This window comes from Eubalaena glacialis, chromosome 17, assembly GCF_028564815.1.
Source record: "Eubalaena glacialis isolate mEubGla1 chromosome 17, mEubGla1.1.hap2.+ XY, whole genome shotgun sequence".
NCBI classification, from domain to species: Eukaryota; Metazoa; Chordata; class Mammalia; order Artiodactyla; family Balaenidae; genus Eubalaena; species Eubalaena glacialis.
Window position 1 is genome coordinate 83825056 of NC_083732.1, and position 16747 is coordinate 83841802.

Below are 16747 nucleotides of genomic sequence, written 5' to 3' on the forward strand. Positions count from 1 at the left end.
CAAATGGGTTTGGAAAATAACTTGCATATCAGTGGCAAAACATATTTGAGAAATATTATTAAACAAATATTCCCTCCTTCCACTCCCATCTCCAGGACCCTCTGCATTAGCCTTCCAAGGCTGCCATAGGAAATACCACAAACTGGGTGACTTAAACAACATAAATTTATCTTCTCATGCATCTGGAGGCTAGAGGGCCAAGATCAAGGTTCTGGCAGGTTCTCTTCTTGTGAGATCACCCTCCTTGGCTAGCAGACACCTGCCTTCTCCCTGTGTCCTCACATGACTTTTTCCTCTGTAAGAGCACACTCCTGGGGTCTCTTCTGCTTTTTATAAGGACATCGATCTTATTGGATTAGGGCTCACCCTTAGGACTTTTATTTAGCCTTAGTTACCTCCTTAATGGCCCTGTCTCCAAACACAGTCACACTGGGGGGAAGGGCTTCAACATACGGATTTGAAGGGAACACAGTTCAGCCCATTCAAACCTACCTCCCAACTCAGGTCAGACATGGCACTTACAGTGACCTCATGGCAGACAGAACATACTTACTTATCTCTTGATTTGGGGCTCAGCTATGTGAGCTGCTTTAAATGGCATATTATCAATGTGATGTAAGCAGAGACTTAAGAGTTACTCATACATTAGACTTGTTCTTCTGAGGCTCTGCCATAGCACGAGAAGGACCTGCCCTGGGTATCTTTCTTGATCCACCAGAATGAATAACCATAGGACAGAGAAACCTCGCCTGGCCCACGGTCCTCAGCCAGGTGTAGGGCACCCTAATTGGCCTGCAGAACTGTGAGTGTGGTGATACGTGCTTTGTGCTGACATTGGCCATGCAGTTGGCCATGTGGCACCGTTGTGGTGTCCTAATCTATATGGCATCCACTCCCTTACTCCCTCATTCATTAATTCAGCAACAACCTAAAACGCTGCCATATTCCACTTAGGCCAACAGTGTCAGGTTCAGAAAACTGGCCAAGTTCAGCCAACTAGTAGATTATGGAAACGTATTTGAGAGACTAACCCTTGCCAGAGAAATCACCTCACTGGAGCAGCTGCTGTCAACTCACTGAAAAAGAAAGAGATGTACTGCTGCCGGATCTGTTAAAAATGGCAATTTACACATTGAAAAAACACTTATTAAGCACAAATAATTATTTGGGTAATGTGAAGAGCCTCTGATGGCAACCAGACATTCTAACCTTTAGATGCAATGACGTTACTATTCCTGAGGGTCTGTAAAGATCCTGAATTTATTCACTCATGATAAGAATGGATAGGACAAACAGGGACCACTTTATATTGAGAATTCTGTGCCCCATGATTTTAAGTCAGTCTCAATATAAAAAAAAAGGGGTCAATCACTACATAATGATCAAGGGATCAATCCAAGAAGAAGATAAAACAATTGTAAAGATTTATGCACCCAACATAGGAGCACCTCAATACATAAGGCAAATGCTAACAGCCATAAAATGGGAAATTGACAGTAACACAATCATAGTAGGGGACTTTAACACCCCACTCTCACCAATGGACATATCAACCAAAATGAAAATAAATAAGGAAACACAAGCTTTAAATGATACATTAAACAAGATGGACTTAATTGATATTTATAGGACATTCCATCCAAAAACAACAATACACTTTCTTCTCAAATGCTCATGGAACATTCTCCAGGATAGATCATATCTTGGGTCACAAATCAAGCCTTGATAAATTTAAGAAAATTGAAATCGTATCAAGTATCTTTTCTGACCACAGTGCTGTGAGACTAGATATCAATTAAAGGAAAAAATGTGTAAAAAATACAAACACATGGAGCTAAACAATACACTACTAAATAACCAAGAGATCACTGAGGAAATCAAAGAGGAAATCAAAAAACACCTAGAAACAAATGACAATGAAAACACGACGACACAAAACCTATGTGATGCAGCCAAAGCAGTTCTAAGAGGGAAGTTTATAACAATGCAGTCCTACCTCAAGAAACAAGAAACATCTCAAATAAACAACCTAACCTTACACCTAAAGCAATTAGAGGAAGAAGAACAAAAATACCCCAAAGTTAGCAGAAAGAAAGAAATCATAAAGATCAGATCAGAAATAAATGAAAAAGAAATGAAGGAAACAATAGCAAAGATCAATAAAACTAAAAGATGGTTCTTTGAGAACATAAACAAAATTGATAAACCATTAGCCAGAATCATCAAGAAAAAAAGGGAGAAGACTCAAATCAACAGAATTAGAAATGAAAAAAGAGAAATAACAACTGACACTGCAGAAATACACAGGATCATGAGAGATTACTACAAGCAACTATATGCCAATAAAATGGACAACCTGGAGGAAATGGACAAACTCTTTGACAAGCACAACCTTCTGAGACTGAACCAGGAAGAAATAGAAAATATAAACAGACCAATCACAAGCACTGAAATTGAAACTGTGATTAAAAACCTTCCAACAAACAAAAGCCCAGGACCAGATGGCTTCACAGGCGAATTCTATCAAACATTTAGAGAAGAGCTAACACCTATCCTTCTCAAACTCTTCCAAAATATAGCAGCGGGAGGAACCGGGAGGAACACTCCCAAACTCATTCTACGAGGCCACCATCACCCTGATACCAAAACCAGACAAAGATGTCACAAAGAAAGAAAACTACAGGCCAATATTACTGATGAACATAGATGCAAAAATCCTCAACAAAATACTAGCAAACAGAATCCAACAGCCATTAAAAGGATCATACACCATGATCAAGTGGGGTTTATCCCAGGAATGCAAGGATTCTTGAATATACGCAAATCAACCAATGTGATACACCATATTAACAAATTGAAGGAAAAAAACCATATGATCATCTCAATAGATGCAGAAAAAGCCTTTGACAAAATTCAACACCCATTAATGATAAAAACCCTCCAGAAAGTAGGCATAGAGGGAACTTACCTCAACATAATAAAGGCCATATATGACAAACCCACAGCCAACATCGTTCTCAATGGTGAAAAACTGAAATCATTTCCTCTAAGATCAGGAACAAGACAAGCTTGCCCACTCTCACCACTATTATCCAACATAGTTTTGGAAGTTTTAGCCACAGCAATAAGAAAAGAAAAAGAAATAAAAGGAATGCAAATCTGAAAAGAAGAAGTAAAGCTGTCACTGTTTGCAGATGACATGATACTATACATAGAGAATCCTAAAGATGCTACCAGAAAACTACTAGAGCTAATCAATGAATTTGGTAAAGTAGCAGGATACAAAATTAATGCACAGAAATCTTTTGCATTCCTATACACTAATGATGAAAAATCTGAAAAAGAAATTAAGGAAACCCTCCCATTTACCACTGCAACAAAAAGAATAAAATACCTAGGAATAAACCTACCTAAAGAGACAAAAAACCTGTATGCAGAAAATTATAAGACACTGATGAAAGAAATTAAAGATGATATAAACAGATGGAGAAATATACCATGTTCTTGGATTGGAAGAATCAACATTGTGAAAATGCCTATACTACCCAAAGCAATCTACAGATTCAGTGCAATCCCTATGAAACTACCAATGGCATTTTTCACAGAACTAGAAAAAAAAATTGCACAATTTGTATGGAAACACAAAAGACCCTGAATAGCCAAAGAAATCTTGAGAAAGAAAAATGGAGCTGGAGGAATCAGTCTCCTGGACTTCAGACTATACTACAAAGCTACAGTAATCAAGACAGTATGATACTGGCACAAAAAAATAAATATAGATCAATGGAACAGGATAGAAAGCCCAAAGATAGACCCACACACATATGGTCACCTTATCTTTGATAAAGGAGGTAAGAATACACAATGGAGAAAAGACAGCCTCTTCAATAAGTGGTGCTGGGAAAACTGGACAGCTACATGTAACAGAATGAAATTAGAACACTCCCTAACACCATACACAAAAATAAACTCAAAATGGATTAAAGACCTAAATGTAAGGCCAGACACTATAAAACTCTTAGAGGAAAACATAGGCAGAACACTCTATGACATAAACCGCAGCAAGATCCTTTTTGACCCACCTCCTAGAGAAATGGAAATAAAAACAAAAATAAACAAATGGGACCTAATGAAACTTCAAAGCTTTTGCCCAGCAAAGGAAACCATAAACAAGACGAAGAGACAACCCTCAGAATGGGAGAAAATACTTGCAAACTAAGCAACTGACAAAGGATTAATTTCCAAAATATACAAGCAGCTCATGCAGCTCAATATCAAAAAAGCAAACAACCCATCCAAAAATGGGCAGAAGACCTAAATAAACATTTCTCCAAAGAAGATATACAGGTTGCCAACAAACACATGAAAGGATGCTCAACATCACTAATCACTAGAGAAGTGCAAATCAAAACTACAATGAGGTATCACCTCACACCAGTCAGAATGGCCATCATCAAAAATTCTACAAACAATAGATGCTGGAGAGAGTGTGGAGAAAAGTGAACCCACTTGCACTGTTTGTGGGAATGTAGATTGATACGGCCACTATGGAAAACATTATGGAGATTCCTTAAAAAACTCAAAGCAGAGCTACCATACGACCCAGCAATCCCACTACTGGGTATATACCCTGAGAAAACCATAATTCAAAAAGAATCATGTACCACAATGTTCACTGCAGCTCTATTTACAATAGCCAGGACATGGAAGCAACCTAAGTGTCCACTGACAGATGAATGGATAAAGAAGATGTGGCACATATATACAATGGAATATTACTCAGCCATAAAAAGAAACAAAATTGAGTTATTTGTAGTGAGGTGGATGGACCTAGAGTCTGTCATACAGAGTGAAGTAAGTCAGAAAGAGAAAAACAAGTACCATATGCTAGTACATATATATGGAATCTAAAAAAAACAAAAAAAGAAAAGGTTCTGAAGAATCTAGGGGCAGGACAGGAATAAAGATGCAGACATAGAGAATGGACTTGAGGACACGGGGAGGGGGAAGTATAAGCTGGGATGAAGTGAGAGAGTGGCATGGACATATATACACTACCAAATGTAATATAGATAGTTAGTGGGAAGCAGCCGCATAGCACAGAGAGATCAGCTCGGTGCTTTGTGACCACCTAGAGGGGTGGGATAGGGAGGGTGGCAGGGAGACGGAAGAGGGAGGAGATATGGGGATATATGTATATGTATAGCTGATTCACTTTGTTATAAAGCAGAAACTAACACACCATTGTAAAGCAATTATCCTCCAATAAAGGTGTTAAATTTAAAAAAAAAGGGGGTAAGACTAAATGATCTCTAAAGGCTCTTTAGCTCTGAAATTCTGAACTTTGATGGCTATGGCAAGTCTCTGTTGCTGAGTTAATAACCCTAGACTGTGTCCTTTAGGTATCTGTTATTCATCAACATCTTGTTAATCACAGGGAAAGAATTTCACTACCTGTGAAGTTTTACATTGCTTAGAAGTATACTTTTTATCTGTGTGATGTCTCATGGTTTCCAAAGGACTTCCAATGTATTATCTTCTTGTATCCACAAAAATGCCCTGTGAAGTAGAACAGGCAGAATGTTTGTCGCTATTCAATGGTTGAGTGGACGATGTCTCTGAGTAGTTTGATAATGGCCCAAATTAGATAAAAAGTTAAGGTCATTGTTGGAGCTTGAAATCAGATTTCTTAAAATCTAGTAGTTCGTTTTCAGGACCCTGCTCTGAAGAGAGCACATATATGCTTGGGGTACACAGACAGAAATATTTTCATTCTGTTTATTTTTCATTCATTTACTGACCCTTCATGAATACATTCACTCCTTCAAGGAAGTATTTAAAGAATGTAAAACCCACCGAATCAGTATTCAGTTGCCAAAGTGTTATCTCAGCGCTGCTACTATTAGCCCTATGTGGTGCCACTTCCCTCATCTGCAAAACAGGGTTAATCACAGAACCTACCTCATAATTTTGTTAAGATGATAGAAAAGTTAACGTGTGTCAAGGGCTCGGGGCAGTGCCTGCTCTATAGTACATACTGTATACCATTCCTATGTTTCTGCACTGTCTGTGCTTGGCACCAAGGGGAGAAAAGAGAATAAAACTTATTGTTTAGTTTATAGTTGGGAGTAGGGGGAAGAAAGGAGTTAATTGAGTGTTTCCATTTATAAATAACTTTGTAATATGCTATGGTGATGGAGTTAGGTGCACTCTGAAAGTAGGTGACCTCTGTTCTAAAAGCTCTGTAGTAATTGTGATTTTTAAAATGTCTGCCCTTGAGTTCAGACAATAGCTCTCTACTTTCAAGGTGGGTGGGTGTCTGTGGTTGCCTCCCAGGGTCCCATTCTTCATTCTTCTGCTGCAGATCAGACATTCCTTAGAGGAGTCTCTCCCAGTTAGTTGCAGCTGCACAGCTGGATGGAGCTCACCTGCATCACCAGCTCTAGTGGCAGGTCCACTATTGTCAGCTATCTGGTGACCACAGTGACGAGTCACCCTTAGGATAAGGCAAACTCCATGGGAGACAGCAGGAAGAGAAGGAAAGAAATCATATTCTTAAATGCGTTTTTTGGTCTGCTAAATTAATCTCAAACCAAGATCAACTCTAATTCTGGACTTTACAGTAAATAGGTCAATGAATTTAGTAACTAACGTCTACTGTTTAAGCCGGTTGGAGGTGGGCTATGTCTTACACCTGGATTCACTCTACCTAAAATAGAGTGTAACTTGGATACGTAAAATTGGGAAAGTGGGCTTGGTGGAGTCAAACGCAGAGTCCCATCCAGAGGTCACGTCCCACCGCTACTGCCACCATCATCTTCCCCAATCCATATCTCCACATCAGGACCTATGTGGGCAATTCGTTTTACCTCACCCATCCTTCCTCTTCAATTTTTGGTTTGTCTCTGAAACAGATGAGGATTTGCAGCTCTAATTCCTGGGTGTTTGTGACTTCAACTTCATTTATCCCCATTCCCATCCTCCAGGTTACATTACAAACAACTGACGTCTATTTTGCCATCCATTTTCTCTTCTTTCTACCCATTACTAGTGTACCAGGTTCATATTCAATTAACATAATAATATGTTAATAGTTAATTAGAACCCAAATTTCCTTAAAAGGAGAAATGCAAAGTTAACGAGTCTTGAATAAATGTTTCAACAACTATTATGACTAGTAAGAGAGTCAGATTCTGAAAAGGGCTTCTGACCATCCAATTTCCAACATTTTTTTCTTCTTTGCTCTCAGTCTTCTGAGAATGTTAAAGAGATTTCCAGGTTTAAGCCTTGCTTTGATTTATTTGTTTCCTGCCCATTAAAATATGTAAATAAATAATAATAAAAAAGCATAACAACTTGCTTGTCTTATAAAGACATCCAATCCTTTCTAACTTAAGCAGGAACATTTCTATGCTTTTTGCATTAGCTGTCCTCTTTAAAATTGTTCTCACATTTATTATTCTTTGAATTAAAATGTCTATTTTTAAAAATCTCATATTTATTCCTCTGGATCTTATCACTATCTGTTCCTGACTGCCTGATTTTCCATGGTGACTTCAACTAATTTATTTCCATCTCCTCACAGCAAATGAAATTTCCTTAACCTTTCTCTGAGATGTTACAAAGGATATTACTCACGGTGCTTAATTCCTTCCCACCTTTCTGGCAATTATATGCTCAGTGAGTTATTGTCAAAGGCTACAGAGAATTCTCCAGGTGATACATAAACCCAACTTCATCCAGAAGAAATAGAACCCCCTGTGGTTTGCCTTATTTTCAGAATTATATCTATTGCAATATTTATTTTATCAACTGTATGAGATAAAACCACACTTGTGGTTTTACTGTCTTTTAAATCTTCTCCATTTTGATCTACATCCCTGACTACTAATAGTAGGGGGTATATGGGTACAGACTATTTTAGTCTTTCTTTGAGGGCCATAGAAATATGAACTCCATGTTTATTGAATTCCTATTATCAACTAAGCACCATATTGGTTATTTGGCAATTATCATTATTTATTAATAAAACTAATTGTGAATTATGTCTCCAGGTTAGACTCTGCTCTGAACTCTAGGTTTATATATCCTGCTGCGTGCTTGGTCTCTCCATTTTGATGGCCAGTGGTATCTCAAAATTATCATGTCCAAATTAAACTTGATCTCTCAGTCCTGCTTTTACCACAGGTTTCCCTGTATTCATTTTTCCCAATGCATATTAACTCCATCTCCAAGTCTTGTTATATCTTTCATAGAAGTATGTCTAGAATCTCATGCATTCTCACCACTGCCACCCCTTATCGAAGGCGCCATGATATCTGTCCTCAACCAAAGCTTTGACCCCCAAACAGAATCCCATCTTTCCCCATGTCTGGAAATAACTGTGTAATAATGAGACTACTTGTTTCACAGGTTTTTAGAACCCCATCTTACCTAAAAGGAGATTGTTTGTGCATTCAACAAATATGTAGATGTTGAGGGTCTCCATCCTTGGTATTAACCACTTTATCAGGCAGGATTCCAGCAGGAAACAGGGTGCCCCCATGTAGTTCAAATGAAATTGTTCAGATGGAATCATTCTTAGTACCCTTTGTAGAAGAATGAATTCTGTCTTCCCAATCTGAGTAAACTAGACATCCCTTTTATTAAAAATATTTTAGAGACTTCACCTGGAAGGTGCTTCATAAAGGAATGCCTACCCTCCTTAAGATTCTCCCTCGACACAGGCTATTTTTTCTTTCAGACCCATAATGAAAGTAAAATTTCAGTATGTCCAAGGAAACAGTTGCAAAGTTTACCCTGGGTGGAGGCAAAATATACATAAAGGAATTAAAAATCCTGTGAACTTTTATCCTCAGGAAGTTGGGAAGCATGCAGAGGAATAGATCCTAATTATGAAATATCAAAAGGGACAAAATCTAAGATTATACAAGATAAAATTTTTATTTTTATGGGTCTGCTCAACAAAAATTTAGATTCTAATGTGTTAGCTTGAAGGGCAGGAAGTATTTGTAATAAATTGTTTGGTGGATTAGTAGGAGCCTAGATTAAGTGGTAGTCTATAATCGAAAAGGTTGACATGCCAGAACTTGCCTGGCATGCTGTAGAGGAAGAACTCATCTGAGGTGAATATTGAAATGAATGCTGGATGGGATCTAGTCTGTGATAAACTCAGTAACATCCTAAACATAGCCCTGGGAAGACCCGCAGGAAATTCACTTCTTTGAGCTATTTAAAAATTTTATTGTGGAGGAAAGCACCAGCATCTTGATAGGGGGAAATTCTACGATAGAATTGGGCTCTTTGATTTCAGTGAGACTAACAGGGTCTTTAAGTAACAGGGTACAGATGCTGGTGGCATTTAACCCCCTGACAGAAGGTCTTCACATTACTATAAAAGACTTCAAGGGTGGAGTAACTGTGAGTGTTTTGACCCTTAGGAATCTGTGTGGTGACTAATTGATCCTGTATCCAAAGGAGTAGCATAGCTGTGCAGCCCACTAAGAGGCTGCTTGAGCCATATAAATCACATGACTGATGAGCACAAACCTGATTTGAGAAACTAAAGTGAGAATTTATGGCCTGAAATGTTATTCCCACAGTTAATTGTCGCTGGGCCAGGGGCCCTTGAATTAAGAGGATGTTAGATACATTTGAAGATGTATGTTCATAGCAGTTGTATGTAATCCTACCTTAAATGTGTACGGTGAGCCTTTCTCTATGCTTTTCCCAAAAGTAGCTAAAGCCATTTAACAAGGTTACTGTATAATGGAGAAAGGGGTATACCCAGATCTTCTGGGGCTCTGAGTTAGCACGAGTCAATCAGAACCGAAAGTGTCTCTATGTTAAGAGTGAGAGCTTATGCCGCTCAGGCAACGAATGGAACATGGCCTGAGTTAGTCACACAGTGGGTCAGAGTACCCAGGAACCCATTCTGTGGTTATATCCCTAGTTCCTCAATGTGCAGTTGGAATGGAAGTCCTTAACCACTAGCAGCATCTCTATCTTGATTCCTTAGCATGTTGTGTTAAAAGCCAAGATTGATACTGAAGAATGATGGTGGATCATAGTAAACTTTACCAGGTGTTAGCACTAATTGCAGAATGTGTTCCAGATTTGGCCTCTTTATGCAAACAAGTCAAACAGCTCTGGGCTTCCCTGGTGGCGCAGTGGTTAAGAATCCGCCCGCCAATGCAGGGGACACAGGTTCGAGCCCTGGTCCGGGAAGATCCCCCATGCCGCGGAGCAACTAAGCCCGTGTGCCACAACTACTGAGCCTGCGCTCTAGAGCCAATGAGCCACAGCTGCTGAGCCCACGTGCCACAACTACTGAAGCCCGTGTGCCTAGATCCCATGCTCCGCAACAAGAGAAGCCACCGCAATGAGAAGCCTGCGCACCACAACGAAGAGTAGCCCCCGCTCGCCACAACTAGAGAAAAGCCTGCGTGCAGCAACAAAGACCCAATGCAGCCAAAAATAAATAAAATTTAAAAAAAAAACAGCTCTGGCAATATATATGCGGCTACTAATTGATCAAATAATTGGTTTCTCAGTCCCAATTAATATATTCAATTGGGAGCAGTTTCAACTGGCAACGACAGCACTTGCCCTGCACTGTTATTTTAGAATTATGTCAATTTAATGTGCTCTTTTTAGCATAACATGCAAAATTTTACTCATTAATTTCTCCTAGTACATCATACTGTTACATAACATAAATGACTTTTTTCGTTGGATAGGAGAACATAGGAAAATCCTAGATGCTTTAATATTTCAGTGATATTTATACATTATGCCAGAAATATTTCAGTGCTATTTATACATTAATGAAGTTTCTAGGGGCCTAATGGTCTGGATCAGGTTTGGATATAGCTGCTAAAGTATATTCCCTGTACCATCCATCATGGGAAAAAATAAATTATAATCTTTGTTGGGAATATTTTGATTTTAGAGACAACGTATAACACATGTATATGCTGCTCTGATACATTTAGAGAATAACCCTTAAATCTCACAGTTTTTTAAAGTTAATATATTTTATTTATTTAAAGTTTGTTTTAGAAAAACTGAAAATAAAGTACAGAAAGTTCCCATATACTTCCTGCTTCCCTCACATAGTTACCTCTATTATTAACATCTTGCATTAAATATGGTGCAATTCTTACAATTGATTAATATGATGCATTATTTTTACCTAAAATCCATAGTTTACATTAGGATTCATTCTTTGCATTGTAATGTTCTATAAGTTTTGACAAATGCAGGTATCCACCATGACATCATTCAGAGCAGTTTCATTGCCCTAAAAATCTCCCGTGTTCCACCTACTCATCCCTCTCTCCATCCTTCTAGCCCTTGGCAGCCACTGATCATTTTAAAAAATGTAATTTGTGGTAAAATGCACATAAAATTTATCTTCTTAACCATTTTTAAGTGTAGAGTTAAGCAGCATTAAGAACGTTTATATTGTTGTGCAGTCAATCTCCAGATTTGTTTTCATCTTGTAAAACTGAAACTCTATACTCATTAAAAAACAACTCCACATTCCTCCCTTCTCCCAGCATCTCACAACCACCGTTCTACTTTCAGTTTCTATGAATCTGACTACTCTAAGTAGCTCATGTAAGTGAAATAATACAGTATTTGTCATTTTGTGATTGGCTTATTTCGCAAAGCATAATATCCTCAGGTTCATCCATATTGTAGCATATGTCAAAATGTCCTTCTTTATTAAGACTGAATAATGTTTTATTACATGTATATATCATATTTTTTTAATCCATTCATCCATCAATGTGCACTAGGGTTGCTTCCATTTTTTGGCTATTGTAAATAGTGTGACTATGGACATAAGTGTACAAATGTCTCTTTAAGACCCTGCTTTCAATTCTTTTGTGTTTATACCCAGACGTGGATTTTCTGGATAAATGGTAATCCTACTTTTAATTTTTTGAAGAACCACCGTACTGTTTTCCATAGAATTATCCATAAGTCTGACAGTTTAGAGGGCTATGATACAGGTTCATTTTTTGATGCAGCTGCCCTGACACATGGGCCTTATAATCCAGTAGATTCGATGGTACTTTTAAGTGAGATATCAGATATGGATGCTCTGCAGTACCTCCATAAGCCTAAAGTAGTCATCACAGCCTAGACTCCTATTGTTTGGGAGTAAAGACTATGTTATACTGTGCAGACAGTTGTCTCCCATTGAGAAGGCGCTCCTGGCGTGCTGCGAGGCTCTGGTGGAGCTAGAATGCCTGACCACAGGGCAGCGAGAGATGATGCTTGCTGAGCTTCCCAGCAGGAACTGGGTGTTCATCTAATTTCAAAAATCATAACGTTGGGTAAACACAGTAGCATTTCATCCATACATGGAAAGGATTTGTTTGAGGTCAGGCCTGAGCAGATCTAGAAATCATAAAGTAAATTGCGTAAGAAGAGGACTCACATTCCCATAGGCCTTCATCTTGCTGTTGCTCTGCTCTCCTTCAGCCCACACCTGTGAGATCCTCAGGAGTCTTCCTTTAAAGATGGGCATTTATATTAATTTGATACCAGCTAAAAGTGAATTGCAACTGCATCGAGTCTACTCTAATGACAATGTCTGTTAGCAAATTACCTCAAAACAGAGTAGCTTAAAACAACTTTTGTTTTTTTCGGTTATCTCTCATAGTTCTGGCAGTTAACAGACTTCAGCTAGGCAGTTCTCCATCAGTTTCTCCGTTGTTTCAGTCTGGGGCTGGGATCATAAGGTGACTTGCTCATTCGCGTGTCTTCTGGTTGACACTGGCTGTTGCCTCAAAATCGGGGGACTGAAACAGATAGGGTCCCTTAAGCATTTATCACCTTCTCATGATTTCTCCTGCATGGACTTCTCCTATGACAACTCAGGCCACCAAAGGAGCATTTCCAAAGAAAGACAGATAGAAATTGTATCCCTTTGATGACATAACCCTAGACATTGTAGAACATCATTTCCACCATTTTCTCATGATCAGACAAGTCACACGCCCCCACCCAGTTTTAAAAGAAGGAAACAGAGACCTTACCTCTTAATTATAATAGTGTCAGTTCCATTTTAAGAAGAATTGAAGAACGTGAAGAAATATATGTAACACACACACACACATACACAGACACATAGAGTCAGTTCTCATTCTTTGCAATAGTTATGTCCTACACAGCTGCCTCAGACACTGAATTAGCAAATACTCAACCAGTGCTCCTAGGAGAAATACAGTTAGTTTCCTGCAAGATTCTGGTCACATATTTTCATCAAATGATTAACACATATCATTGTTCTATACACATTTCTGTTTAATGACACTTTTTTTTAAAACAACTTTATTGGAGTATAATTGCTGTACAATGGTGTGTTAATTTCTGCTGTATAACAAAGAGAATCAGCTATATGTATACATATATCCCCACATCCCCTCCTTTTTGCATGTCCCTCCAAACCTCCCTATCCCAACCCTCTGGGTGGTTACATAGCACGGAGCTGATCTCCCCGTGCTATGCGGCTGCTTCCCACTAGCTATTTTATATTTGGTAGTGTATATATGTCCATGCCACTCTCTCACTCCGTCCCAGCTTACCCTTCCCCCTCCCAGTGTCCTCAGGTCCATTCTCTACATCTGCGTCTTTATTCCTGTCCTGCCCCTAGGTTCATCAGAACCTTTTTTTTTTTTTAGATTCCATATATATGTGTTAGCATATGGTATTTGTTTTTCTCTTTCTCACTTATTTCACTCTATATGACAGACTCTAGGTCCATCCACCTCACTACAAATAACTCAATTTTGTTTCTTTTTATGGCTGAGTAATATTCCATTGTATATATGTGGCACATCTTCTTTATCCATTCATCTGTCGATGGACACTTAGGTTGCTTCCATGTCCTGGCTATTGTAAATAGTGCTGCAATGAACATTGTGGTACATAACTCTTTTTGAATTATGGTTTTCTCAGGGTATATGCCCAGTAGTGGGATTGCTGGGTCGTATGGTAGTTCTATTTTCAGTTTTATAAGGAACCTCCAAACTGTTCTCCATAGTGGCTGTATAAATTTACATTCCCACCAACAGTGCAAGAGGGTTCCCTTTTCTCCACACTGCCTCCATCATTTATTCTTTGTAGATTTTTTGATGATGGCCATTCTGACTGGTGTGAGGTGATACCTCATTGTAGTTTTGATTTTCATTTCTCTAATGATTAGTGATGTTGAACATCCTTTCATGTGTTTCTTGGCAATCTGTATATCTTCTTTGGAGAAATGTCTATTTAGGTCTTCTGCCCATTTTTGGATTGCGTTGTTTGTTTTTTTGATATTGAGCTGCATGAGCTGCTTGTATACTTTGGAGATTAATCCTTTGTCAGTTGCTTCATTTGCAAATATTTTCTCCCATTCTGAGGGCTGTCTTTTCGTCTTGTTTATGGTTTCCTTTGCTGGGAAGAAGCTTTGAAGTTTCATTAGGTCCCATTTATTTTTGTTTTTATTTCCATTACTCTAGGAGGTGGGTCAAAAAGGATCTTGCTGTGATTTATGTCATAGAGTGTTCTGCCTATGTTTTCCTCTAAGAGTTTTACAGTGTCTGGCCTTCCATTTAGGTCTTTAATCCATTTTGAGTTTATTTTTGTGTATGGTGTTAGGGAGTGTTCTAATTTCATTCTTTTACATGTAGCTGTCCAGTTTTCCCAGCACCACTTATTGAAGAGGCTGTCTTTTCTCCATTGTATATTTTTTCCTCCTTTATCAAAGATAAGGTGACCATATGTGCTTGGGTTTATCTCTGGGCTTTCTATCCTGTTCCATTGATCTATATTTCTGTTTTTGTGCCATTACCATACTGTCTTAATTACTGTAGCTTTGTAGTATAGCCTGATTCCTCCAGCTCTGTTTTAGTTTTCAAGATTGCTTTGGCTATTTGGGCCCTTTTATGTTTCCATACTAATTGTGCATTTTTTTGTTCTAGTTCTGTGAAAAATGCCATTGATAGGTTGATAAGGATTGCAATGAATCTGTAGATTGCTTTGGGTAGTAGAGTCATTTTCACAATGTTGATTCCTCCAATCCAAGGACATGGTATATCTCTCCAACTGTTTGTATCATCTTTAGTTTCTTTCATCAGTGTCTTATAGTTTTCTGCCTACAGGTCTTTTGTCTCCTTAGGCAGGTTTATTCCTAGGTATTTTATTCTTTTTGTTACAATGGTAAGTGGGGTTGTTTCCTTAATTTCTCTTTTCCTTAATTGTTTCCTTAATTTTTCCTTAATTTTTCATCATTAGTGTATAGGAATGCAAGAGATTTCTGTGCATTAATTTTGTATCCTGCTACTCTACCAAGTTCATTGATTAGCTCTAGTAGTTTTCTGGTAGCATCTTTAGAATTCTCTACGTATATTATCATGTCATTGGCAAACAGTGAGAGTTTTTCTTCTTTTCCGATTTGGATTCCTTTTCTTTATTTTTCTTCTCTGATTGCTGTGGCTAAAACTTCCAAAACTATGTTGAATAATAGCGGTGAGAGTGGACAACCTTGTCTTGTTCCCGATCTTTGAGGAAATGGTTTCAGTTTTACACCATTGAGAACAATGTTGGCTGTGGCTTTGTCATATATGGCCTTTATTTTGTTGAGGTAAGTTCCCTCTATGCCTACTTTCTGGAGGGTTTTTATCATAAATGGGTGTTGAACATTGTCAAAAGCTTTATCTGCATCTATTGAGAATATTATATGGTTTTTATCCTTCAATTTGTTAATATGGTGTATCACATTGATTGATTTACGTATATTGAAGAATCCTTGCACTGCTGGGCTAAACCCTACTTTATCATGCTGTGTGATCCTTTTAATGTGCTGTTGGATTCTGTTTGCTTGTATTTTGTTGAGGATTTTTGCATGTATGCTCATCAGTGATATTGGCCTGTAGTTTTCTTTTTTTGTGACTTCTTTGTCTGGTTTTGGTATCAGGGTGATAGTGGCCTCATAGAATGAGTTTGGGGGTGTTCCTCCCTCTGCTATCTTTTGGAAGAGTTTGAGAAGGATAGGTGTTAGCTCTTCTCTAAATGTTTGATAGAATTCGCCTGTGAAGCCATCTGGTCCTGGACTTTTGTTTGTTGGAAGATTTTTAATCACAGTTTCAATCTCACAGCTTGTGTTTGGACTGTTTATATTTTCTATTTCTTCCTGGTTCAGTCTCGGAGGGTTGTGCTCTTCTAAGAATGTTTCCATTTCTTCCAGGTTGTCCATTTTGTTGCCATATGGTTGCTTGTAGTAATCTCTCATGATCCTGTGTATTTCTGCAGTGTCAGTTGTATTTCTCCTTTTTCATTTCTAATTCTGTTGATTTGAGTCTTCTCCCTTTTTTTCTTGATGATTCTGGCTAACGGTTTATCAATTTTGTTTATGTTCTCAAAAAACCATTTTAGTTTTATTGATCTTTGCTATTGTTTCCTTCATTTTTTTTCCATTTATTTCTGATCTGATCTTTATGATTTCTTTCCTTCTGCTAACTTTGGGGTTTTTTTCTGCATCTTTCTCTAATTGCTTTAGGTGTAAGGTTAGGTTTTTTATTTGAGATGTTTTTTGTTTCTTGAGGTAGGATTGTATTGCTATAAACTTCCCTCTTAGAACTGCTCTTGCTGCATCCCATAGGTTTTGGGTCATCGTGTTTTCATTGTCATTTGTTTCTAGTTATTTTTTGATATCCAGTTTGATTTCTTCAGTGATCTCCTGGTTATTTAG